Source organism: Pseudophryne corroboree, chromosome 4 (genome assembly GCF_028390025.1).
Source record: "Pseudophryne corroboree isolate aPseCor3 chromosome 4, aPseCor3.hap2, whole genome shotgun sequence".
In the NCBI taxonomy this organism is placed as follows: domain Eukaryota; kingdom Metazoa; phylum Chordata; class Amphibia; order Anura; family Myobatrachidae; genus Pseudophryne; species Pseudophryne corroboree.
Window position 1 is genome coordinate 872,444,104 of NC_086447.1, and position 26,823 is coordinate 872,470,926.

A 26,823-nucleotide genomic window follows, 5' to 3' on the forward strand; every position below is an offset into this window, starting at 1 on the left:
GTGTGGAAAATTGACATAAAAAGGAGGCCTGCGTGCCTCCAGAGTGTATTTGTACCATCTTCATTCTGCTGGAACATCTTGCTGTATGCTGTTGCCCCTAGCAATAGGGAAGAGTCTTTTTAAGGCTATTATTGAGCAAATAAACATCATCTACCTCAAGAAGACCGCGTCATCTTGTGACCTACAGGGTTATGCCAAACATAGCCCCGTCCTCCGGCTGTCCAGGGAAGTACCCCAACGTCTCCAAGTTCCGCCTTCCGCCAGCTACCGGTAGAGGACTAGTGGGGATTCGTCAATACCACACAGGTGTGGTAAGGCAGTGTGTCGGCACATACAGAGCAGAACCATGGTTCCAAACGCCATGGCAGGTTAGGAGTTTGGTGGTGGCCGCATAAACCCGCCCACAGCCCAGTGGGTGGAGTCAGTAACAGGCGGTTACTGATGGTAAGCGGGAATCCCCTATGTGGTCAGGTCCCATGTGACCTAACCTTCCATTCTGTGCACAGGGGGCGGGACGCGAAAGCAGTGAGTGCTTTCGTATGGAACCGTCCTGTCACAACACCCTACAGTCCTTCGGATGGATAATAAATTTCCCAAAATCGTCGCTGCTTCCTTCCCAGAAGATGATATTTCTGGGACTCTTATTCGACACCAACAGTCAGAGAGTGTTTCTTCCTCAGGACAAGATTCAGGACCTACGATCCAGGATGCGAACACTATTGCACTTACTGGTCGTTTCAGTTCTCAGATGCATGCAGGTGTTAGGCAAGATGGTTGCAACCTTCGAGGCAGTCCCATATGCCAGATTTCCTGCCCGACCCCTTCAGGCTCAGATTCCCAGCTGTTGGACTCGGATGGGACCACATCTCGAATTACAGTTGATCCGCTTATCGGTACAGACTCGTCAATCGCTCCATTGGTGGCTTCACAGCCACAATCTGACCAACGGAGCTCCGTTCACGAGTTGGTCTTGGATGATGGACACCACGGACGCAAGCCTCATGGGTTGGGGAGCGGTGTTTCAAACTCATCACTTTTGGGGGCTCTGGAGCAGTCAGGAGTTGAAATTACAGATCAACATTTTGGAATTGAGGGTGATCCGGTATGCACTCATTCAGATACAAACCATGGTACAGGGTCATCCAGTTCGTGTTCAGTCCGACAACACCATGGCAGTGGCTTACATAAATGGGCAGGGAGGAACTCCATGAAAGAAGTCACTCATATTCTCACGTGGGCGAAGCATTGGGTTCCAGCCATCTCCGTGATTCACATTCCAGGAGTCGAAAAATGGGAAGCAGATTTCTTAAGCCGTCACACAGTTCACCCGGGAGAGTGGGAGCTTCACCAGGAGGTGTTTCTTGCTTTAGTTTCTCGGTGGGGAGCACCCGATATAGCTCTCATGGCGTCTCGTCTTAACAAAAAGCTCCGTCGCGTACTCAGGATCCTCAAGCGACTCTAATCGATGCCTTGACAGCTCCATGGCAATTTCAACTGGGATGTGTGTTTCAATTCCGCTGATTCCACGTCTGCTTCAATGCATTCTGCGAGAAGGACTGCCAGTCATTCTGGTGGCTCCAGATTGGCTGCGCCGACAGTGGTACACTCTTCTGCGCGGCATGGTCATCGGGGAACCTTTCCATCTCCGTCTGCAACCGGATCTTCTTCTTCAAGGACCGTGTCGCCACCCAGATTTAAGTCGGCTGGCTTTGATGGCATGGTTCTTGAATCTAGCATTTTAATGGCTAAAGGATTATCTTGTCCAGTTGTACAAACGATGATTCAGGCTAGAAAGCCGGTAACTTCTGGAATTTACCACAGGGTGTGGCATATTTACATTGCTTGGTGTGAAAAATGCGGATTGGCACCGGACCTATTTAGGGTTCCTCGACTGTTATCTTTCCTTCAGGAGGGTCTCAATAAAGGTCTGCAAATTTCTTCACTTAAAGGACAGGTCTCTGCCTTGTCGGTTCTTTTTCAAAAGAGACTGGCTCTCATTCCAGAGGTTCAGACATTTCTTCAGGGAGTACTTCGGATTCAACCACCCTTTGTTCCTCCAGTTCCTCCCTGGGACTTGAATTTAGTTCTTACGGCTCTTCAGAAATCTCAGTTTAAACCATTTCTTGGGATGTCAAGCGTGCCCACCCACAGACAGCACATAATGTTCGATACTCTCCCGGGTAATAAGGTACCGGACTGGTAGATATGTCTACTTACCTGGTACCTTGGTAAGCAGACATATCTACCAGTCCTTTTGTGGGGAGATCGGGAGATCCAGCCCAGCAGTAGTCCGGTACCTTATTACCCAGGAGGGTATCAAACATTATATGCTGTTTGTGGGTGGGCACGCTTGACACCCCAAGAAATCTGGTACGCATGACTGTATTGTTATTGGTGGATCATAAAACCTGAAACTGAACTATATGTTTTTTTTTTAATTGATGTTGTTGTGAATTAAAACGTACTTCACTATTATATTCATTTTCCTTTTATTTTGGGTTGAGTGTGGACTACCAAGTAAAAAGTTAAGTCACACCACCAGAAGGAAAGAAGATCTGGAGTAGAAAATTTGTATGGCAAGAAAATAGACTATACGATCATCTAGAGACTACTTTGGAATTCTGCACAGTGACTGTATTACAGGTTTTGGAGTTGTTTACGTTTCTATAAGGTCGATTACCCTAGGGGTGGTTACACACTACTAAAGGCCAGTGGAATTTCATCTTAGTAACATGTTTATAACAGTCATTAGAATAACCAATTGAATTGTCTTTGTAAAAGTTCCCTCCCCTTTCAGTTTTCTACTAAGTGTCCCCATAGTAAACTAGCTATTCTTTATTGCTGTAGGCCAGGTATGTGCTGAACGCCACCAAGGAACTCACTGTACATGTCCGGCTCTGAAACAGAGCATGCGCACTTCATTTCATTTTCCCAAAATGCAATAAAACTATCAAAAAGTAGATTGCGATAATGATCTCATTTTGGGGCTTTTATCGCAATCACAATTTCAATTAAAAGAAATGATACATATTTCAAAAAAAAAATCGACAAAATCCCGAAAAAGACTCGATAAGTGATGAAAAAATTTAGAAACGTATCACATTTTTTGATACATCAGTCCCATAGACACTTAACAATCCATTGCCTAATTTCAATTTGTAGTGCTTGATGTTGCAACCGGGTGGGCATTTACTGTACGTGTTCACTCATTTGTCTTGTTTTTCACCATCGGACTCTGCAGCAGGTGTACAGGTGGTGGCAGAGTGCACTTTGACACTGCATCATGCTGTCTGTCAAAAACCTAGCTATGAAACTGATGCACAGACGATACTTTGCAGGTTCTAATGAGAATGTCAGAAATATCATCCAGTGTGTACCCTGCATTACAAGCTTTTGATTTGAGATGGAATTTAATGATTACATAATGCTAATGTTTCTCTTTTCTCTATTACCCCTTCAATCAACATCTTTGAGCCTGGATGGACTTGAAGATGGACTGGCCCGCCTGGAGGATTGGACTGGCCTGCCTGAAGGGAACAGAGTCTGAAACACAGCTGTTTGAACATGTATCATTTGGGAAGTATTTTTTTTTTATATATTTCCTTTTATCTGTAAATCTTTATGTAGTGGTTGGTTCATAAACCAAACATACTTATATAGGAGAGCAAGAAGATGTAAATCTGCAGCACAGACCCTGAGTAGGCATGATGGTGCCATAACTGGAAAAAAAACTAAAAAGACATGTTGGATACATGGTGCAATTTGAACTACTGATATGGACTATATAGTCCATATTAGTAGAAAACATAGTACATATCGCACCGTGTGTATACAGCTTGCGCAGTGGTGCAAGTAGAAAAAAATAAGAATTTACTCACCGGTAATTCTATTTCTCATAGTCCGTAGTGGATGCTGGGAACTCCGTAAGGACCATGGGGAATAACGGGCTCCGAAGGAGGCTGGGCACTCTAGAAAGATTTATGACTACCTGGTGTGCACTGGCTCCTCCCACTATGACCCTCCTCCAAGCCTCAGTTAGGACACTGTGCCCGGACGAGCTGACATAATAAGGAAGGATTTAGAATCCCGGGTAAGACTCTTACCAGCCACACCAATCACACCGTACAACTCGTGATACTATATCCAGTTTGACAGTATGAAAAACAACTGAGCCTCTCAACAGATGGCTCAACAATAACCCTTTAGTTAACAATAACTATTCACAAGTATTGCAGACAATCCGCACTTGGGATGGGCGCCCAGCATCCACTATGGACTACGAGAAATAGAATTATCGGTGAGTAAATTCTTATTTTCTCTGACGTCCTAGTGGATGCTGGGAACTCCGTAAGGACCATGGGGATTATACCAAAGCTCCCAAACGGGCGGGAGAGTGCGGATGACTCTGTAGCACCGAATGAGAGAACTCCAGGTCCTCCTCAGCCAGGGTATCAAATTTGTAGAATTTTGCAAACGTGTTTGCCCCTGACCAAGTAGCTGCTCGGCAAAGTTGTAAAGCCGAGACCCCTCGGGCAGCCGCCCAAGAAGAGCCCACCTTCCTTGTGGAATGGGCATTTACAGATTTTGGCTGTGGTATGCCTGCCACAGAATGTGCAAGCTGAATTGTACTACAAATCCAGTGAGCAATAGACTGCTTAGAAGCAGGAGCACCCAGCTTGTTGGGTGCATACAGGATAAACAGCGAGTCAGATTTTCTGACTCCAGCCGTCCTGGAAACATATATTTTCAGGGCCCTGACAACGTCTAGCAACTTGGAGTCCTCCAATTCACTAGTAGCCGCCGGCACCACAATAGGCTGGTTCAGGTGAAACGCTGACACCACCTTAGGGAGAAATTGGGGACGAGTCCTCAACTCTGCCCTATTCATATGGAAAATCAGATAAGGGCTTTTACATGATAAAGCCGCCAATTCTGACACTCGCCTGGCTGAAGCCAAGGCTAATAACATGACCACTTTCCACGTGAGATATTTCAGATCCACGGTTCTTAGTGGCTCAAACCAATGTGATTTTAAGAAACTCAACATCACGTTGAGATCCCAAGGTGCCACAGGAGGCACAAACGGGGGCTGAATATGCAGCACTCCTTTCACAAATGTCTGAACTTCAGGTACTGAAGCTAGTTCTTTTTGAAAGAAAATTCGCAGAGCCGAGATCTGTACTTTAATGGAGCCTAGTTTTAGGCCCATATCCACTCCTGCTTGCAGGAAATGCAGAAATCGACCTAGTTGAAATTCCTCTGTTGGGGCCTTATTGGCCTCGCACCATGCAACATATTTCCGCCATATGCGGTGATAATGCGTTGCCGTAACATCTTTCCTGGCCATAATAAGCGTAGGAATGACTTCTTCCGAAATACCCTTTTCCTTTAGGATCCGGTGTTCAACCGCCATGTCGTCAAACGCAGCCGCGGTAAGTCTTGGAACAGACAGGGCCCCTGCTGTATCAGGTCCTGTCTGAGCGGTAGAGGCCACGGGTCCTCTGAGAGCATCTCTTGAAGTTCCGGGTACCACGCTCGTCTTGGCCAATCCGGAACCACGAGAATTGTGTTTACTCCTCGCTTTCTTATTATTCTCAATACCTTTGGTATGAGAGGCAGAGGAGGGAACACATAAACCGACTGGTACACCCACGGTGTCACTAGAGCGTCCACAGCTATCGCCTGAGGGTCCCTTGACCTGGCGCAATATCTTTTTAACTTTTTGTTGAGACGGGACGCCATCATGTCCACCTGTGGTTTTTCCCAATGGTTTACCAGCATCTGGAAGACTTCTGGGTGAAGTCCCCACTCTCCCGGGTGGAGGTCGTGTCTGCTGAGGAAGTCTGCTTCCCAGTTGTCCACTCCCGGAATGAACACTGCTGACAGTGCTAGTACATGATTCTCCGCCCATCGGAGAATTCTTGTGGCTTCTGCCATCGCCATCCTGCTTCTTGTGCCGCCCTGTCGATTTACATGGACGACTGCCGTGATGTTGTCTGACTGGATCAGCACCGGCTGATGTAGGAGCAGGGATCTTGCTTGACTTAGGGCATTGTAGATGGCCCTTAGTTCCAGAATATTTATGTGAAGGGAAGTCTCCTGACTCGACCATAGTCCTTGGAAGTTTCTTCCCTGTATGACTGCCCCCCAGCCTCGAAGGCTGGCATCCGTGGTCACCAGGACCCAGTCCTGTATGCCGAACCTGCGGCCCTCTAGAAGATGGGCACTCTGCAGCCACCACAGTAGAGACACCCTGGTTCTTGAAGACAGGGTTATTAAGCGATGCATCTGAAGATGCGATCCGGACCACTGGTCCAACAGGTCCCACTGAAAGATTCTGGCATGGAACCTGCCGAAGGGAATTGCTTCGTAAGAAGCCACCATCTTTCCCAGGACCCGTGTGCAGCGATGCACTGATACCTGTTTTGGTTTCAGGAGGTCTCTGACTAGAGATGACAACTCCCTGGCTTTCTCCTCCGGGAGAAACACTTTCTTCTGGACTGTATCCAGAATCATACCCAGGAACAGTAGCCGTGTCGTCGGAACCAGCTGTGACTTTGGGATATTCAGAATCCAGCCGTGCTGGTGCAGCACCTCCTGAGATAGTGCTACTCCCACCAACAACTGTTCCTTGGACCTCGCTTTTATTAGGAGATCGTCCAAGTACGGGATAATTAAAACTCCCTTTTTTCGAAGGAGTATCATCATTTCCGCCATAACCTTGGTAAATACCCTCGGTGCCGTGGACAGGCCAAACGGCAGCATCTGGAATTGGTAATGGCAATCCTGTACCACAAATCTGAGGTACTCCTGGTGAGGATGGTAAATGGGGACATACAAGTAAGCATCCTTGATGTCCAGGGATACCATGTAATCCCCCTCGTCCAGGCTTGCAATAACCGCCCTGAGCGATTCCATCTTGAACTTGAATTTTTTTATGTACGTGTTAAAGGATTTTAAATTTAAAATGGGTCTCACCGAACCGTCAGGTTTCGGTACCACAAATAGTGTGGAATAATAACCCCGGCCTTGTTGAAGTAGGGGTACCTTGATTATCACCTGCTGGGAATACAGCTTGTGAATTGCCGCTAGCACCGCCTCCCTGTCTGAGGGAGCAATCGGCAAGGCAGATTTTAGGAACCGGTGGGGTGGGGACGCTTCGAATTCCAGTTTGTACCCCTGAGATACTATTTGCAGGATCCAGGGATCCACCTGTGAGCGAGCCCACTGATCGCTGAAATTCTTGAGGCGACCCCCCACCGTACCTGGCTCCGCCTGTGGAGCCCCACCGTCATGCGGCGGACTTGGAAGAAGAAGCGGGGGAGGACTTTTGCTCCTGGGAACCTGCTGTTTGTTGCAGCCTTTTTCCCCTACCTCTGCCTCTGGACAGAAAGGACCCGCCTTTTCCACGCCTGTTTTTCTGGGTCCGAAAGGACTGAACCTGATAAAACGGCGCCTTCTTAGGCTGTGAGGGGACATGGGGTAAAAATGCTGACTTCCCAGACGTTGCTGTGGAAACTAGGTCCGAGAGACCATCCCCAAATAATTCCTCACCCTTATATGGCAACACTTCCATGTGCTTTTTAGAATCTGCATCTCCTGTCCACTGGCGAGTCCATAAGCCTCTCCTAGCAGAAATGGACAATGCACTTACTTTAGATGCCAGTCGGCAGATTTCCCTCTGTGCATCTCTCATATATAAGACTGAGTCTTTTATATGGTCTATGGTTAACAGGATCGTGTCTCTGTCTAATGTGTCAATATTTTCTGACAGTTTATCTGACCACGCAGCGGCAGCACTGCACATCCAAGCTGACGCAATAGCTGGCCTAAGTATAATGCCTGAGTGTGTATATACAGACTTCAGGATCGCCTCCTGCTTTCTATCAGCAGGTTCCTTGAGGGCGGCCGTATCCGGAGACGGTAGTGCCACCTTTTTAGACAAACGTGTGAGCGCTTTATCCACCCTGGGGGGTGTTTCCCAACGTGACCTATCCTCTGGCGGGAAAGGGAACGCCATTAGTACCTTCTTAGGAATTACCAATTTTTTATCAGGGAAAGCCCACGCTTCTTCACACACTTCATTTAATTCATCTGATGGGGGAAAAACTACGGGTAGTTTTTTCTCTCCAAACATAATACCCTTTTTAGTGGTACCTGTAGTTATATCAGAAATGTGTAACATCTCTTTCATTGCCTCAATCATGCAGTGAATGGCCTTAGTGGGCATCAGGTTAGACTCATCGTCGTCGACACTGGTGTCAGTATCAGTGTCGACATCTGGGTCTGCTTGCGGTAGCGGGCGTTTTAGAGCCCCTGACGACCCATGCGACGCCTGGGCAGGCACGAGCTGAGAAGTCGGCTGTCCCACATTTGGCATGTCGTCAATTTTCTTATGTAAGGAGTCTATACGTGCACTCATTACTTTCCATAAGCTCATCCACTCAGGTGTCTGCCCCGCAGGGGGTGACATCCCTTCTAAAGGCATCTGCTCCGCCTCCACATCATTATCCTCATCAAACATGTCGACACAGCCGTACCGACCCACCGCACACACACAAGGAATGCTCCGAATGAGGACAGGACCCACAAAAGCCCTTTGGGGGGACAGAGTGAGAGTATGCCAGCACACACCAGAGCGCTATATAATGCAGGGACTAACTGAGTTATGTCCCCTATAGCTGCTTTTTCTATATATTATATACTGCGCCTAAATTTAGTGCCCCCCCTCTCTGTTTTTACCCTGTTCTGTTGTAGACTGCAGGGGAGAGCCAGGGAGCTTCCTTCCAGCGGATCTGTGAAAGAGAAATGGCGCCAGTGTGCTGTGAGAGATAGCTCCGCCCCTTTTCCGCGGACTATTCTCCCGCTTTTTTCCATATTCTGGCAGGGGTATTTTCCACATATATAGCCTCTGGGACTATATATTGTGGAATTTTTGCCAGCCAAGGTGTTATTATTGCTTCTCAGGGCGCCCCCCCCCCAGCGCCCTGCACCCTCAGTGACCGGAGTATGAAGTGTGTATGAGGAGCAATGGCGCACAGCTGCAGTGCTGTGCGCTACCTTGGTGAAGACTGATGTCTTCTGCCGCCGTTTTTCCGGACCTCTTCTTGCTTCTGGCTCTGTAAGGGGGACGGCGGCGCGGCTCCGGGACCGAACACCAAGGACTGGGCCTGCGGTCGATCCCTCTGGAGCCAATGGTGTCCAGTAGCCTAAGAAGCCCAATCCGGCTGCAAGCAGGCGAGTTCGCTTCTTCTCCCCGTAGTCCCTCGCTGCAGTGAGCCTGTTGCCAGCAGGTCTCACTGAAAATAAAAAACCTAAATCTATACTTTCTTTCTAAGGGCTCAGGAGAGCCCCTAGTGTGCATCCAACCTCGGCCGGGCACAAAATCTAACTGAGGCTTGGAGGAGGGTCATAGTGGGAGGAGCCAGTGCACACCAGGTAGTCATAAATCTTTCTAGAGTGCCCAGCCTCCTTCGGAGCCCGCTATTCCCCATGGTCCTTACGGAGTTCCCAGCATCCACTAGGACGTCAGAGAAATGTCGTATAGGTACTGTGTGTGGCCAAATGCCACATGGGGCGTGGCCAATGAAAATGGGGGCGTGATACACATATGGAGGGAGGGGCAGATACACATATGACCCCAATAGTGCTAAATACACGTGACCCCAATAGTGCTAGATACACGTTACCCCACAGTGCCAGATACACATTGCCTCACAGTGCCAGATACACAAATGCCCCCAGAATGCCAGATATACATTGCCTCACAGTGTCAGATATACAAATGCCCCCACTGTGTCAGATATACATTGCCCCCCAGTGCCAGATACAGAAATGCCCCCACAGTGCCAGATATGCCCCCAGTGCCAGATATACATGTCCCCCCGGTGCCAGATACAGAAATGCCCCCATAGTGCCAGATATGCTCCCAGTGTCAGATATGCCCCCAGTGCCAGAAACACATGCCCCCCAGTGCCAGATATGCCCCCAGTGCCAGGTACACATGTCCCCCCCTTCCCCTGCCGCTCACCACTGCTGCTGTCCTGTGTGTGAAAGGAGGAGAGCTCAGCGTGCACCTCAGTCTCCGGCGGCGGTGCGGGTGTCTACCTTCAATTCAGCGCCGATCCGTGAGCCAATGAAAGCTTGCGGTCCGGCAGCCAATCAGGAGCCTTGGCTGCCGGTCCGCGAGCTCTGATTAGCTCACGGGCCGGCGCTGAATTGAAGGGAGACACTGAGGGGCAGGAGAGGCGCACGCTGCGCTCTCCTCCCCTCAAGCAGCAGCGACGGTGAGTAGCAGCAGAGTGAGGGAGGGAGCGGCGGCCCATCAGCGGTGGGTACGGCGTACCCACGGCTAAATTCTTAAGGGTACGCCGTACCCACCCGTACCTGGCCACTTGCACCGCTGAGCTTGCGATGCCGATGCGCGCTCCTGCGGGGCCGGTATTGCAAGAAAAAATAGACTGTGCAGGCGGGTCAATTTTGACTAGAAAGTGTACAATCTAGTTTCTAGTATAGTCAAAATTGTATATAGTAAAAATTGCACCACGTGTAAAGTCAATATCAGAGGTTCTGGGCTTCAGGGAGTTCAAGCGATATCGCAAAGTCAAAATTGGCCTGCAGGCAGAATCGCACTGTGAGTATGCACCTTTAGTCTATGGCTTTGGCTAAGGAGTGATACTATGTCAAGGTACCTTGTGGAACACATCAACAGACCTGTGTGGAATAGCTATTTCTTCTGTGTGGAACTTCTACTGCTGTATGGACTTCAGAATTTACTAGTGTGTGGACTATCCTGTATACTAGTTCGCTATCACTCCTTTGTGGAATCAGTGGAAGTTTTGCAGAGTAATAGAACCCTATGGAATTGTTTGGACTAATCTGCTATCACTGATGTGTGGAATGAGTGATAGTCTTGCTTTGAAAAATTTTTATTTTTACAAATAAAAAACTAATTTGTCTTTATAACATTATATTATCAATAAAATCTTTATTATAAAGCTTGTTTTTACTTGTAGTTAAATGTGGATTTTAACCAGTTTAATTTGTTAGTAGGTCGGACTGTGATCTTAAATAGCGGTAAGCAGAAGCGTAACTAGGGGGTGCGAGCAGGGCTCGTGCCCTGGGTGCCATGGAAGACCCAGAAGAGGAGGGCGCACTAGGGGGGCATATCTAAAGTGCATTTTATTGTGTCCGCATCAATATGGTTCATGATTGTGCGGTGCAGGCCTCCTGGCTGAACCAGTGTGCGGCGCTGGATGGACAGGGGCTGCTGTCACTCCCGGGCCTCCTCAAACTGTAACGCTGCAGCAGCCTGGACATAATGGCTGCTGGACGTGCGGAGCTCCCAGGCTGCAGCGTTGCGCTCCCCGTCCAGCCTCTGCCCCGTGGACAGTGTGTCACTGCAACGGAGGTGTTTTATTATGTCCGCGGCCGCTGCAGTTCATGATGCTGGCCCTTCCAGTGTGTGCAGCGCTGGAAGGACAGGGTGCACTCTCCTTCCCGGGTCTCTTCTAGCCGCAGCTTCGCAGGCTGCTGGGCGTGCTGAGCTCCTGGGCTGCGGCGTCGCTCTCCCCAGCCAGCCTCCATCCCGGGGACACTGTGGCCCTGATGCTGGGGAACGAGACCAGCTTCTTGGAGGCCTGGTTAAGGATAGCCAAGCTGGGGATGGTCGCTGCCTCAACTATGTCTGGACACTGGAGAGGGCCCCTGGTGCACTGCCTGGGGGCCAGTTGCCTCATCACCAGCCCAGGTCTGTCTCATGTGTTTGCATCATGTATGTTTCATGTACTGTGTGTGTCATGTATGTATCATGTACTGTGTGATGTATGTATCCTGTCTATGATGTGTGTGTGTAATGTCTGTAATAGTAACCTGTTGGGGCTGCTATTGTGTATAATACACCTGTATTACTGTACTGAATATCACACACAGATGTAACACAATGCCACATACACACGCTGACACCTATACGTACACTGACATAAACATGCTGACATCTATATATACACACGCTGACATCTATACATACACTGACATATGCTGACATACACACGCTGACAACTATACATACTCTCTGGCACCTTTACATACACCAACATACACATGCTGACACCTATACATACACACGCTGACATCTATACATACACTGACATATGCTGACACACCGACATACCCACGCTGACAACTATATTTACACACTCTGACACCTTTACATACACCGACATACACGCGTTGACACCTATACATACACACCAGCAAACACTGACATACACACACTGACACCTATACATACACACCGACATACACTGACATACACACACTGACACCTATACATACACACTGACATACACACACTGACACCTATACATACACACTGACACCTATACATACACACCAACAAACACTGACACCTATACATACTGTACACACTGACATACACACACTGACACCTATATATACACAGTTACACACTGACACATACATACACCAACATACACACACTGTCACCTTTACATACACACTGAAAAGCACTGACATACACACACTGACACCTATACATACACACTGACATACACACACTGACACCTATGCATACACACTGACACCTATACATACAGACCAACAAACACTGATACCTATGCATACTGTACACACTGACATACACACACTGACACCTATATATATACACACTGACACATACATACACCAACATACACACACTGTCACCTATACATACACACTGAAAAGAACTGACATACACACACTGACTCCTATACATACACACCGATATACACACACTGACACCTATGCATACACACTGACACCTATACATACACACCAACAAACACTGACACCTATACATACTGTGCACACTGACGTACACACACTGACACCTATATATACACACTGACACATACATACACCAACATACACAAACTGCCACCTATACATACACACTGAAAAACACTGACATAAACACACTGACACCTATATATACACACTGACACATACATACACCAACATACACACACTTCCACCTATACATACAAACTGAAAAACACTGACATAAACACACTGACACCTATACATACACACTGACATACACACACACACTGACACCTATATATACACACTGACACATACATACACCAACATACACACACTTCCACCTATACATACAAACTGAAAAACACTGACATAAACACACTGACACCTATACATACACACACACTGACACCTATATATACACACTGACACATACATACACCAACATACACACACTGCCACCTGTACATACACGCTGAAAAACACTGACATAAACACACTGACACCTATACATACACACTGATATACACTGACACCTATACATACACACTGATATACACTGACATACACACACTGACACCTATACATACACACTGATATACACTGACATACACACACTGACACCTATACATACACACTGACACCTATACATCAGTGGTGGATTTAGCGGGGGGGCGATTAGGGCAAACGCCCCCCCTACACATACCGGCGCTGGGATGGATGGCCGAGTCCCGCCGCGATGATCATCTGCGGCAGCTACAGCCAGGCAGCACAGTACTTCCGCCCGACGCCCGCCATGATGGTCATCTGCGGCTACCGAAGATTATCGTTGCAGCCGCGGCGGGTGGAAGTACTGTACGGCTGGATGCACTCTGCCACTCCAGACACAGATAGGCGTTGTCATCATTGCAGGGCATTGGCGTTTCTATAATGGGTGCAGTGTGTGCGAGGCACACGGGCCCCCAGGTCCAGGGGGGCCCACCTCGCACACACTGCACCCATTTGCTTAATACTTACCTCTCTAAAGTCCCCCTTCGAAGCCATCCCTTTTCGGCAGCGCAATAGAGTTTGAACACTAGGGGGAACAAACTCTATTGTGCCTACTGAAAACTCCGGGAAAGATGGCACGGCAGCCATTTTTCCGGAGTTTCGCGCATGCGCATTAGCAAAATCTTCTGGAAAATGGCCGCCGGGCCATGTTCCCGGAGGTTTGTGCATGCACAATAGGGTCTGTTCTCAGACTCTATTGCCGCTGCTGCAGAGAAGGATGGCACCGCCGGGGGACTCCGGAGAGGTAAGTATTAAATGCTGTGCACAGTCAGAGAGGAGGGGGCCCCTGAAGCAGAAGGCTGCACACGGGCCTCCTCCTCTCTTAAAATGCCCCTGCTGCAGGGGCTTGTCTGAGAGATTATTTCAGTTATCCTCTTAGCGTTTTTTAAAGTATAATGTAAGTGTTTTTTCTTAGTTTAAAATCTACTTTGTAATCTATTTAATGTATTTTCACAGTTATCATTAAATTAAGTTTAAGCTTTAGCCTTACTACCTGGAATGCTGCTTTTAGGCATTCCTTATTATTAAATACTTTTTCTCATACGTCCTAGAGGATGCTGGGGTCCACTTTAGTACCATGGGGTATAGACGGTTCCGCAGGAGCCATGGGCACTTTAAGACTTTTCCAGAGTGTGAACTGGCTTCTCCCTCTATGCTCCTCCTCCAGACCTCAGTTTAGAAAATGTGCCCAGGCAGACTGGTCGCACTCTAGTGGAGCTCTACTGAGTTCTACTAAAAGACTTTATGTTAGGTTTTTTATTTTCAGGGAGATTGCTAGTAACAATCTCCCTGCTTCGTGGGACTTAGGGGGAAGAAGTAGGAACCAACTTCCTAAAGAGTTTCGTGGCTCTGCTTCTTGCTGACAGGACACCATTGGCTCCTGAAGGGTACTGAACACTAGCTGCGGCTATGTGCTCACTCCCACAGCACGCCGTCACCACCCTAACAGAGCCAGAAGTCAGAAGACATGTGAGTATTATTACTGGAGATCTGCAGAGGGACCTCCGGTCGTCGTGACGGCTCAAGGTACCGCGCAGCGAACGGGAACGCTGCGCGGACATGCTATTCATACACAGGCACAGCAGGGTGCAGGGCGCGGGGGAGGGGGGGGGGCACCCTGGACAGCATGAAAACCTACTCTGACTGGCAAAAAGGAGGCATATTATGCCGTGGCACAATCCTACACCCCCGCCAGTATAAAAAATACCTCATGTTTTCTGAGGGGAAACGCGCCATTGCAGGGGGCGGGGCTTCCTCCTCAGTCAGCCAGCACACTGCTCAGCGCCATTTTCTCCAATGCATGCTGCAGGGGAGGAAACGCTGGTCCTCCTCCACTTCTGAATCAAATATCAGGGTTCAAATAAGGGGGGGGCAGAGTGTAAATTGGTGCTTAATTTACATTATTTGGCATTATAAGTGCTATAGGCAGTGATTTTCTTGTCATAAAGGCGCTGAGTTGTGAACTGGCAAGTCCCTTCTGTGTTCTTCTGACAGATTTTACTGTGGGTCTGTCCCCTATAAGCCCCGGAGTATCTGTGGTGTGTTTGTGCACGTGTGTGACATGTCTGAGGCAGGGAGCTCTTCCCCTGAGGGAGCCATTTTAGGGACACAGAGTTGTAATGTGGTGGCGCTGCCAGCACACCACGAGCCTGAATGGGTGAAAGAATTACGTGATAGTGTGAATCATATCAGTAAGAGATTGGATAAGTCTGAGTCTCATGCAGAAAGTTGGAGAAAATCTGTTGAAGATGTGATTTTTCAGAGTTCTACCTTTTCATCCACAGGGGACCCCTCTGGGTCACATAAAAGGTCATTTGCACATGTAGTACAAACTGATATCGACACGGACTCTGACTCTTGTGTCGACACTAGTGATTCCAGGGGAATAGATCCAAAGTTAGTAAAAAACATACAATACATGATTATTGCTATAAAGGAGGTGTTAGAAGTTACGGAGCCCCCTCCTTTACCACAGGAGAAGGCTTACTTTTATAAAGAAAAGAAAAGTAATGTAACTTTTCATCCTTCTCATGAGCTGAACAGTCTCTTTGAGGGTGTCTGGGCAAATCCCGAAAAGAAATTCCAGATTCCCAAAAGAATTCAGGTAGCTTATCCTTTCCCTGCAGAGGACAGGAAAAGGTGGGAGTCGCCCCCCGTTTTGGACAATGCCCTGTCACGTTTAACAAAAAAGGTGATTCTCCCTGCGCCTGGGACGGCTTCACTTAAAGAGCCGGCAGACCGCAAGTTGGAGACTACGTTGAAATCTATTTATGTGGCCAATGGGACACTACTCAGACCTACCATTGCCTGTGCGTGGGTGAGTAGTGCTATTGAAAAGTGGTCGGAAAACTTGTCATCAGACATTGACACAATAGATAGAGATGAGATTCTCCTAAAGTTAGGTCATATCAAGGACGCTGCTGCGTACATGCTAGAAGCAATGAAAGATATTGGTCTAGTGGGTTCAAGAGCCGCTACCATGGCGATCTCAGCACGAAGGGCGTTGTGGATTCGCCAATGGAATGCTGACGCAGATTCCAAAAGGAATATGGAGGCTCTCCCGTATAAGGGTGAGGCCTTGTTTGGAGATGGGCTGGATGCCTTAGTTTCTGCGGCTACCGCAGGGAAGTCGACATTTTTGCCTAATGCTCCTGCTCCGGCAAAAAAGACACATCACTCTCAGATGTAGTCCTTTCGGCCCAATAAATACAAAGAGGGTAAAGGTTCCCCTTTCTTTGCGGGTAAAGGAAGGGAAAAAAGGAAAAAAGTCAGCAGTGTCTCCAGGATCGCAGGAGCAGAAATCAACCTCTGCTTCTGCCAAATCTTCAGCATGACGCTGGGACTCCTTTGCGGGAGTCCGCTCTGGTGGGGGCACGTCTAAAACTCTTCAGTCAGTTCTGGGTTCAATCTGGCCTGGACCCGTGGATCCTACAAATAATGTCCCACGGGTACAAACTGGAGTTTCAATACGTTCCCCCATGCCGATTTTTCAAATCGGCCTTACCCAGAGGTTCCCAAACTGTGTGCCGTGTCTCCCTGGGGTGCCTCGGGACACTTACAGGGGTGCCCTGGGTTGGTGGTCCAGGACCAATTCAAATTATTCATGGTCAATATAATATACAAAACCAGTGCTGGTGGCTGCCAGCCATAAAATACACTGCTCAAAAAAATAAAGGGAACACTAAAATAACACATCCTAGATCTGAATGAATGAAATATTCTTATTAAATACTTTGTTCTTTACATAGTTGAATGTGCTGACAACAAAATCACACAAAAATTATCAATGGAAATCAAATTTATTAACCCATGGAGGTCTGGATTTGGAGTCACCCTCAAAATAAAAGTGGAAAAACACACTACAGGCTGATCCAACTTTGATGTAATGTCCTTAAAACAAGTCAAAATGAGTTTCAGTAGTGTGTGTGGCCTCCACGTGCCTGTATGACCTCCCTACAACCCACACAAGTGGCTCAGGTAGTGCAGCTCATCCAGGATGGCACATCAATGCGAGCTGTGGCAAGAAGGTTTGCTGTGTCTGTCAGCGTAGTGTCCAGAGCATGGAGGCGCTACCAGGAGACAGGCCAGTACATCAGGAGACGTGGATGAGGCCGTAAGAGGGCAACAACCCAGCAGCAGGACCGCTACCTCCGCCTTTGTGCAAGGAGAAACAGGAGGAGCACTGCCAGAGCCCTGCAAAATGACCTCCAGCAAGCTACAAATGTGCATGTGTCTACTCAAACGATGAGAAACAGACTCCATGAGGGTGGTATGAGGGCCCGACGTCCACAGGTGGGGGTTGTGCTTACAGCCCAACACCGTGCAGGACGTTTGGCATTTGCCAGAGAACACCAAGATTGGCAAATTCGCCACTGGCGCCCTGTGCTCTTCACAGATGAAAGCAGGTTCTCACTGAGCACATGTGACAGACGTGACAGAGTCTGTAGACGCCAAGGAGAACGTTCTGCTGCCTGCAACATCCTCCAGCGTGACCGGTTTGGCAGTGGGTCAGTAATGGTGTGCGGTGGCAATTCTTTGGGGGGCCGCACAGCCCTCCATGTGCTCGCCAGAGGTAGCCTGACTGCCATTAGGTACCGAGATGAGATCCTCAGACCCCTTGTTAGACCATATGCTGGTGCGGTTGGCCCTGGGTTCCTCCTAATGCAAGACTATGCTAGACCTCATGTGGCTGGAGTGTGTCAGTAGTTCCTGCAAGACGAAGGCATTGAGGCTATGGACTGGCCCGCCTGTTCCCCAGACCTGAATCCAATTGAGCACATCTGGGACATCATGTCTTGCTCCATCCACCAATGCCACGTTGCACCACAGACTGTCCAGGAGTTGGCAGATGCTTTAGTCCAGGTCTGGGAGGAGATCCCTCAGGAGACCATCCGCCACCTCATCAGGAGCATGCCCAGGCGTTGTAGGGAGGTCATACAGGCACGTGAAGGCCACACACACTACTGAGCCTCATTTTTACTTGTTTTAAGGACATTACATCAAAGTTGGATCAGCCTGTAGTGTGTTTTTCCACTTTAATTTTGAGGGTGACTCCAAATCCAGACCTCCATGGGTTAATAAATTTGATTTCCATAGATAATTTTTGTGTGATTTTGTTGTCAGCACATTCAACTATGTAAAGAACAAAGTATTTAATAAGAATATTTCATTCATTCAGATCCAGGATGTGTTATTTTAGTGTTCCCTTTATTTTTTTGAGCAGTGTATATGGCCAAACAGAAGCAAATCTTGTCCCTCACCACACAACTGACCCTAAGGATGACATATAAACGCGATCTACTTAATGTAATATTTCTTTCTAAATTTCTCGATAAGAAATTTTTGGCCTAGGGGGTGCCGTGAAAAAAATTCTGATATTCTAGGGCGCCGTGATTCAAAAAAGTTTGGAAACCACTGGCCTTACCAGTTTCGAACACAGACAGGGAGGTAGTTGCAGCAGCAATACAAAAATTGTGTCAGGATCAAGTCATTGTCCTGGTTCCCCTGTCACAACAAGGAGAAGGGTTTTATTCAAGCCTCTTCGTAGTTCCGAAGCCGGACGGCTTGGTCAGACCGATTCTAAACCTGAAAACACTGAATCTCTACCTGCAAAGGTTCAAGTTCAAGATGGAATCTCTGAGGGCAGTGATTTCCAGTCTGGAGGAAGGGGATTCCATGGTGTCAGTGGACATAAAAGATGCCTACTTATATGTTCCCATTTATCCTCCACATCAAGCTTATCTGAAATTCGCAGTGCAGGATGGCCATTACCAATTTCAGACGTTGCCGTTCGGACTCTCCACGGCTCCGAGGGTGTTAACCAAGGTGATGGCGGAGATGATGGTCCTCCTTCGACGGCAAGGAGTCAATATTATTCTGTACCTGGACGATCTCCTGATAAAAGCGAGGTCCAGGGAAAGGTTGGTGCAGAACATTGCACTCTCCCTGACAGTTCTTCAACGACAAGGTTGGATCATAAATTTTCCAAAGTCACAGTTGGAACCGACGACAAGATTGTCTTTTCTGGGGATGATACTGGACACAGAAATGCAGAGGGTATTTCTTCCAGTGGAAAAGGCTCTGGAGATCCAGAGAATGGTCAAACAAATTCTGAAACCAACAAGATGTCGATTCATCAATGCATTCGATTGTTGGGGAAGATGGTAGCAGCCTACGAGGCCATACAGTTTGGCCGATTCCATACCAGAGTATTCCAGTGGGACCTGTTGGACAAGTGGTCCGGATTCCATCTACACATGCATCAGAGGATAATCCTGTCATTGAAAGCCAGAATTTCGATCCTGTGGTGCCTACACAGTTCTCACCTCCTAGAGGGATGCAGGTTCGGGATTCAGGACTGGGTCCTAGTAACCACGGATGCAAGTCTCCGAGGCTGGGGAGCAGTCACTCAAGGGGAAAGCTTCCAAGGAAGATGTTCAAGTCAGGAAACTTTGTTCTGGAGTTGAGAGCCATTTACAACGGCCTTCTACAAGCGGTGCATCTTCTTCAAGATCAGCCCATACAGATTCAGTCGGACAATGTAACAGCAGTAGCGTACATAAACCGTCAGGGCGGAACGAAAAGCAGAGCGGCAATGGCAGAGGTGACAAAGATCCTCCTCTGGCCAGAAAGACATGCAAGAGCACTGTCGACCATTTTCATTCCGGGAGTGGACAACTCGGAAGCAGACTTCCTCAGCAGACACGATCTCCATCCAGGGGAATGGGGCCTCCACCAAGAAGTCTTCGCAGAGGTGACAGGTCTTTGGGGAGTTCCTCAAGTAGACATGATGGCATATTGTCTCAACAAGAAGCTTCAGAGATATTGTTCCAGGTTGAGAGATCCTCAAGCAATAGCAGTGGATGCACTAGTGACCAGTGGGTGTTTCGGTCGGTGTATGTCTTCCCTCCACTTCCTTTGATTCCAAAAGTTCTCAAGATCATAAGAAGAACAAGGGGTCGAGCGATCCTCATTGTCCCAGACTGGCCAAGGAGGGCTTGGTATCCAGATCTTCAGGAGTTGCTCATAGAAGATCCTCGGCCTCTGCCTCTTTGCAAGGACTTGCTGCAGCAGGGGCTGTGCGTGTATCAAGACTTACCGCGGCTACGTTTGACGGCATGGCTGTTGAGCGCCGAATCCTAGTCCGAAAGTGTATTCCCAAAGAAGTCATTCCCACTCTTATTCAGGCCAGGAAGGGAGTAACGTCTCAACATTACCACCGTATTTGGAGAAAATATGTGTCTTGGTGTGAAACCAAGAAGGCTCCAATGGAAGAATTTCAGTTAGGACGTTTTCTCCATTTTCTCCAGGCGGGTGTGGATGCGGGCCTACGATTGGGTTAAATCAAGGTCCAGATTTCGGCTTTGTCTGTTTTCTTTCAGAAACAATTGGCCTCCCTTCCAGAAGTTCAGACGTTCGTGAAAGGGGTTCTGCACATCCAACCTCCATTTGTGCCTCCAGTGGCACCATGGGAACCTCTCCAGGAGATAGAGTTGAAGTTTCTCACTTGGAAAGTGGTCATGCTGTTGGCCTTGGCATCCACTAGGCGGGTGTCTGAGTTAGGGGCCTTGTCTCACAAGAGCCCTTAATTGATCTTCCATGAAGATAGGGCTGAGTTAAGAACTCGTCAGCAATTTCTGCCTAAGGTGGTTTCTTCTTTCCATATAAACCAACCTATTGTGGTGCCAGTGGCTACTGACACCTTCGATGCTTCAAAGTCTCTGGATGTGGTCAGAGCTTTGAGAATTTATGTCGCAAAAACAGCTCGGATACGGAAAACAGAGGCTCTGTTTGTCCTGTATGCTCCCAACAAGATTGGGTGTCCTGCTTCTAAGCAGACTATTGCGCGCTGGATCAGAGGTACGATTCAGCACGTTCATTCCACAGCAGGATTGCCGTTACCGACTTCGGTAAAAGCCCATTCTACTAGAAAGGTGGGCTCATCCTGGGCGGCTGCCCGGGGGGTCTCGGCTTTACAACTTTGCCGAGCAGCTACTCGGTCAGTGACAAACACATTTGCTAAGTTTTACAAGTTTGACACCTTGGCCGATGAGGACCTAAAGTTTGGTCAATCGGTGCTGCAGGGTCATCCGTACTCTCCCGCCCGTTCTGGAGCTTTGGTATAACTCCATGGTACTGAAGTGGACCCCAGCATCCTCTAGGACGTATGAGAAAACAGGATTTTAATACCTACTGGTAAATCCTTTTCTCCTAGTCCGTAGAGGATGCTGGGCACCCAACCCAGTGCGTATTTCACCTGCAGTTGTTATTTCGTTGTAGTTACACAAGTTTTGTGTTAAAATTATTTTCAGCATGTTGCTGCAATAGTTCATGCCTGTTGGCATGTGTTATGTTGAATGCCATGTTGTGCGGCATGGTTGAAGTGTAAGCTGGTATGAATCTCACCGTTAACTTAAAAGTAACTCCTTTTCTCGAAATGCCCGTCTCCCTGGGCACAGTTCCTATACTGAGGTCTGGAGGAGAGGCATAGAGAGAGGAGCCAGTTCACACTCTGGAAATGTCTTAAAGTGCCCATGGCTCCTGCGGAACCGTCTATACCCCATGGTACTGAAGTAGATCCCAGCATCCTCTACGGACTAGGAGAAAAGGATTTACCGGTAGGTATTAAAATCCAGTTATTTGAATTAAATTTGTTCTCCTGCTAGCCCCGGCCCAGGCCGGGTAACCACCATCCATTCTGACCATCCATCCCAGCAGCGGCATGCCTCCCGACTCCGCTGAGTCTTACAGCAACTTGCAAGGCGCAGTGCTGTAACTAGCCATTTTAGCGCTGTGTGCAAGAAACGGCATTGGCACCCCCCCTTATGTAAAATACGGGCTGTTTTTTAAACTAAGAAAAAACACTTACATTATGCTTTAAAAAACACTAAACTAAGAGGATAACTAAAATGATCTCTCAGACAATCCCCTGCAATGATGACAACGCCTGTCTGTGTCTGGAGTGGCGGAGTGCACAGACCAAAGAATGACGAAAATAACGGGCATGGGCTGTTAGTACATATGAGCCGCCCTGGACACCATAGAAACCAACAACAGTGGCGAAGCGGAGACGCAGGGAAGGGAGGCGGAAACAGGAAGAGGGCTAGACGATAAAACTTTATTAGTACATACAAGGATGTACCAGCGTGACGTTAACAACAGCCTGAAGCAGCGGTAACATATGATACATCCCGCCCTGAGTATCATCATGCCAAACACTGTCATGCGCAGTAGGCATTTGAGTACGTCGTTCAGGGGCAGGCTCCATTTTCACGGCAGCAGAGGAGCGGGCACGGTGATGATCCCATTCACAACCGCAGAAAGAATACAATCGACTCCTTGTGGTCACAGGCTGAATTTGTAGCTTTAATAACTGTGCACCGCCACTGCCCTCAGTCCTTCTCTGCACCTCCGCCTCCTCCGCATCATGCCAACCACAGCCTCCTTATCCACCGCAAAGCAGACCACAGCATCCTCAGCACCGCCGCTGCTAAATAGGTAATCTTACCCAGCTGCCTTTCTCTTTCCCTGATACCTACTGTATGCCCTTGCTGTCCCTCTCCCTGTCCCTACTGTCACTCTCCCTGTCCCTATGTCCCTGTTGTCACTCTCCCTGAATTTTGTCTCATTCCATGTGGCATAATGTGAATTTCGGCTCATACCGTGTGCTACAATGTGAATTTCGGCTCATTATGTGTCTATAATGTAAATTTCGGCTCATACCGTGTGCTATAATGCGAATATCGGCTCATTCTGTGTGCTGTAATGTGAATTTTGCCTCAATCCGTGTGCTATAATGTGAATTTTGGCTCATACCGTGCGCTATAATGGGAATTTCGGCTCATTCTGTGTGCTATAATGTGAAATTCGCCTCATACCATGTGGCATAATGTGAATTTCGGCTCATACTGTGTGCTATAATGTAAATTTCAGCTCGTACAGTGTGCTGTAATGTGAATTTCGGCTCATTCTGTACGCTGTAATGTGAATTTCGGCTCATACCGTGTGGTATAATGTGAATTTCAGCTCATTCTTTGTGCTATAATGTGAATTTAGGGGGTCATTCCCAGTTGTACGCTCGTTATTTTTTTCTCGCAACGGAGCAATTAGTCGCTAATGCGCATGCGCAATGTCCGCAGTGCGACTGCGCCAAGTAAATTTGCTATGCAGTTAGGTATTTTACTCACGGCATTACGAGGTTTTTTCTTCGTTCTGGTGATCGTAGTGTGATTGACAGGAAGTGGGTGTTTCTGGGCGGAAACTGTCCGTTTTATGGGTGTGTGCGAAAAAACGCTACCGTTTCTGGGAAAAACGCGGGAGTGGCTGGAGAAACGGAGGAGTGTCTGGGCGAACGCTGGGTGTGTTTGTGACGTCAAACCAGGAACGACAAGCACTGAACTGATCGCAGATGCCGAGTAAGTCTGGAGTTACTCAGAAACTGCTAAGAAGTGTCTATTCGCAATTCTGCTAATCTTTCGTTCGCAATTTTGATATGCTTAGATTCACTCCCAGTAGGCGGCGGCTTAGCGTGTGCAAAGCTGCTAAAAGCAGCTTGCGAGCGAACAACTCGGAATGACCCCCTTAGTCTCATACCGTGCGGTATAATGTGAATTTCGGCTCATACCGTGTGCTATAATGTGAATTTCGTCTCATACCGTGTGCAATAATGTGAATTTCGGCTCATACAGTGTGCTATAATGTGAATTTCGGCTCATACTGTGTGCTATAATGTGTACCATTGTTGTCCTATTACTTATGCCATCACAGGATCTATTAAAATAAATTAGTATTTATATAAAGCATTTTTTCCTGCTAAAATAAATGTATTTCACTTTTTTTCTCTCTGAAAGTGGACTGGTAGCCCAAATCTGGGCTGCATGATTGTGCATGTATGATCTATGAATGTGCAGATGCATGCAGGAATGGCGATTCGCCAGTCTGTATCACCGCAGGGTTCTGTCCACTGACTGGCAACATTTTATTAGTAATGGCAACAATAGGAAATTTTAGAAGTGAACGGGAGGAGCATTTCTAAGTGGGAGGGGCTATGATTAGGGTGGAGGAGTAATAATTCCTAAACCGCCCCCCCCCACTAGTTAAGTCTAGATCCGCCACTGCTATACATACACACCTATACATACACACACTGACACCTGTACATACACACTGACATACATACACTGACACCTATACATACACACCGACATACATACACTGACACCTATACATACACACCGACATACATACACTGACACCTATACATACACACCGACATACATACACTGACACCTATACATACACACCGACATACATACACTGACACCTATACATACACACCGACATACATACACTGACACCTATACATACACACTGACATACATACACTGACACCTATACATACACACCGACATACATACACTGACACCTATACATACACACCAACATACACTGACACCTATACATACACACTGACAAACACTGACACCTATACATACACACCAACATACACTGACACCTATACATACACACTGACAAACACTGACACCTATACATACACACCGACATCCATACACTGACACCTATACATACACACCAACATACACTGACACCTATACATACACACTGACATACACTGACACCTATACATACACACTGACATACACTGACACCTATACATACACACCGACATCCATATACTGACACCTATACATACACACCGACATACATACACTGACACCTATACATACATACACTGACACCTATACATACACACGGACATACATACACTGACATCTATACATACACACCGACATACATACACTGACACATATACATACACACCGACATACACTGACACCTATACATACACACCGACATACATACACTGACACCTATACATACACACCGACATACACTGACACCTATACATACACACCGACATACATACACTGACACCTATACATACACACCGACATACACTGACACCTATACATACACACCGACATACATACACTGACACCTATACATACACACCGACATACACTGACACCTATACATACACACCGACATACATACACTGACACCTATACATACACACCGACATACATACACTGACACCTATACATACACACCAACATACACTGACACCTATATATACACACCGACATACACTGAAATACACACATGGACACCTATACATACACATCGACATACACACACTGACACCTATACATATACACCGACATACACACACTGACACCTGTACATACACACTGACATACACACACTGACACCTATACATACACACCGACATACACACACTGACACCTATACATACACATCGACATACACACACTGACACCTGTACATACACACCGACATACATACACTGACACCTGTACATACACACACTGACATAGGATCTTATGTTTATTTCGCTATTCTGTCTATATTATCTCCTATCTTTCTGTCGTTCTATCTCCCACTGCTTTCACCCTCTCCCTGGCTTCACCCTTTCCTTGTAAAACACTGCTGTCACCCTCACCCTGTCAGTGAGATGACACAGTGGAGAGATGACAGTATGCTGAGAGACAATGTGGGGGGAGAAGATGTTGTGCTGAGAGACAATGCAGTGGGGAGATGGTGTGCCTAGATATGCAGGCTGGAGATGATGGTGTGTTGAGAGACGCAGGCTGGAGATGATGGTGTGCTGAGAGACGCAGGCTGGAGGTGATGGTGTGCTGAGAGACGCAGGCTGGAGATGATGGTGTGCTGAGAGACACAGGCTGGAGGTGATGGTGTGCTGAGAGACGCAGGCTGGAGATGATGGTGTGCTGAGAGACGCAGGCTGGAGATGATGGTGTGTTGAGAGACGCAGGCTGGAGGTGATGGTGTACTGAGAGACACAGGCTGGAGGTGATGGTGTGCTGAGAGACGCAGGATGGAGGTGATGGTGTGTTGAGAGACACAGGCTGGAGGTGATGGTGTGCTGAGAGACGCAGGATGGAGGTGATGGTGTGCTGAGAGACGCAGGCTGGAGATGATGGTGTGCTGAGAGACGCAGGCTGGAGATGATGGTGTGCTGAGAGACGCAGGCTGGAGATGATGGTGTGTTGAGAGACGCAGGCTGGAGGTGATGGTGTGCTGAGAGACACAGGCTGGAGGTGATGGTGTGCTGAGAGACGCAGGATGGAGGTGATGGTGTGCTGAGAGACGCAGGCTGGAGATGATGGTGTGCCTAGATATGCAGGCTGGAGATGATGGTGTGCTGAGAGACGCAGGATGGAGGTGATGGTGTGCTGAGAGACGCAGGCTGGAGATGATGGTGTGCTGAGAGACACAGGCTAGAGGTGATGGTGTGCTGAGAGACGCAGGCTGGAGGTGATGGTGTGCTGAGAGACGCAGGATGGAGATGATGGTGTGCTGAGAGACGCAGGCTGGAGATGATGG

The 26,823-nt window shown here is 47.8% G+C and overlaps 1 protein-coding gene across 1 annotated transcript in view; it reads left to right on the forward strand.

Moving 5' to 3' along the window:
* Positions 1–11,267: 11,267 nt before the first annotated feature.
* Positions 11,268–26,823, forward strand: part of SLC29A1 (solute carrier family 29 member 1 (Augustine blood group)) — a 151,415-nt gene continuing 135,859 nt past the window's right edge. Inside the window, exon 1 of the mRNA XM_063918814.1 lies at positions 11,268–11,749. The gene's annotated coding sequence lies outside the window, so the exon portion shown is untranslated. The remainder of the gene's footprint in view (positions 11,750–26,823) is intronic.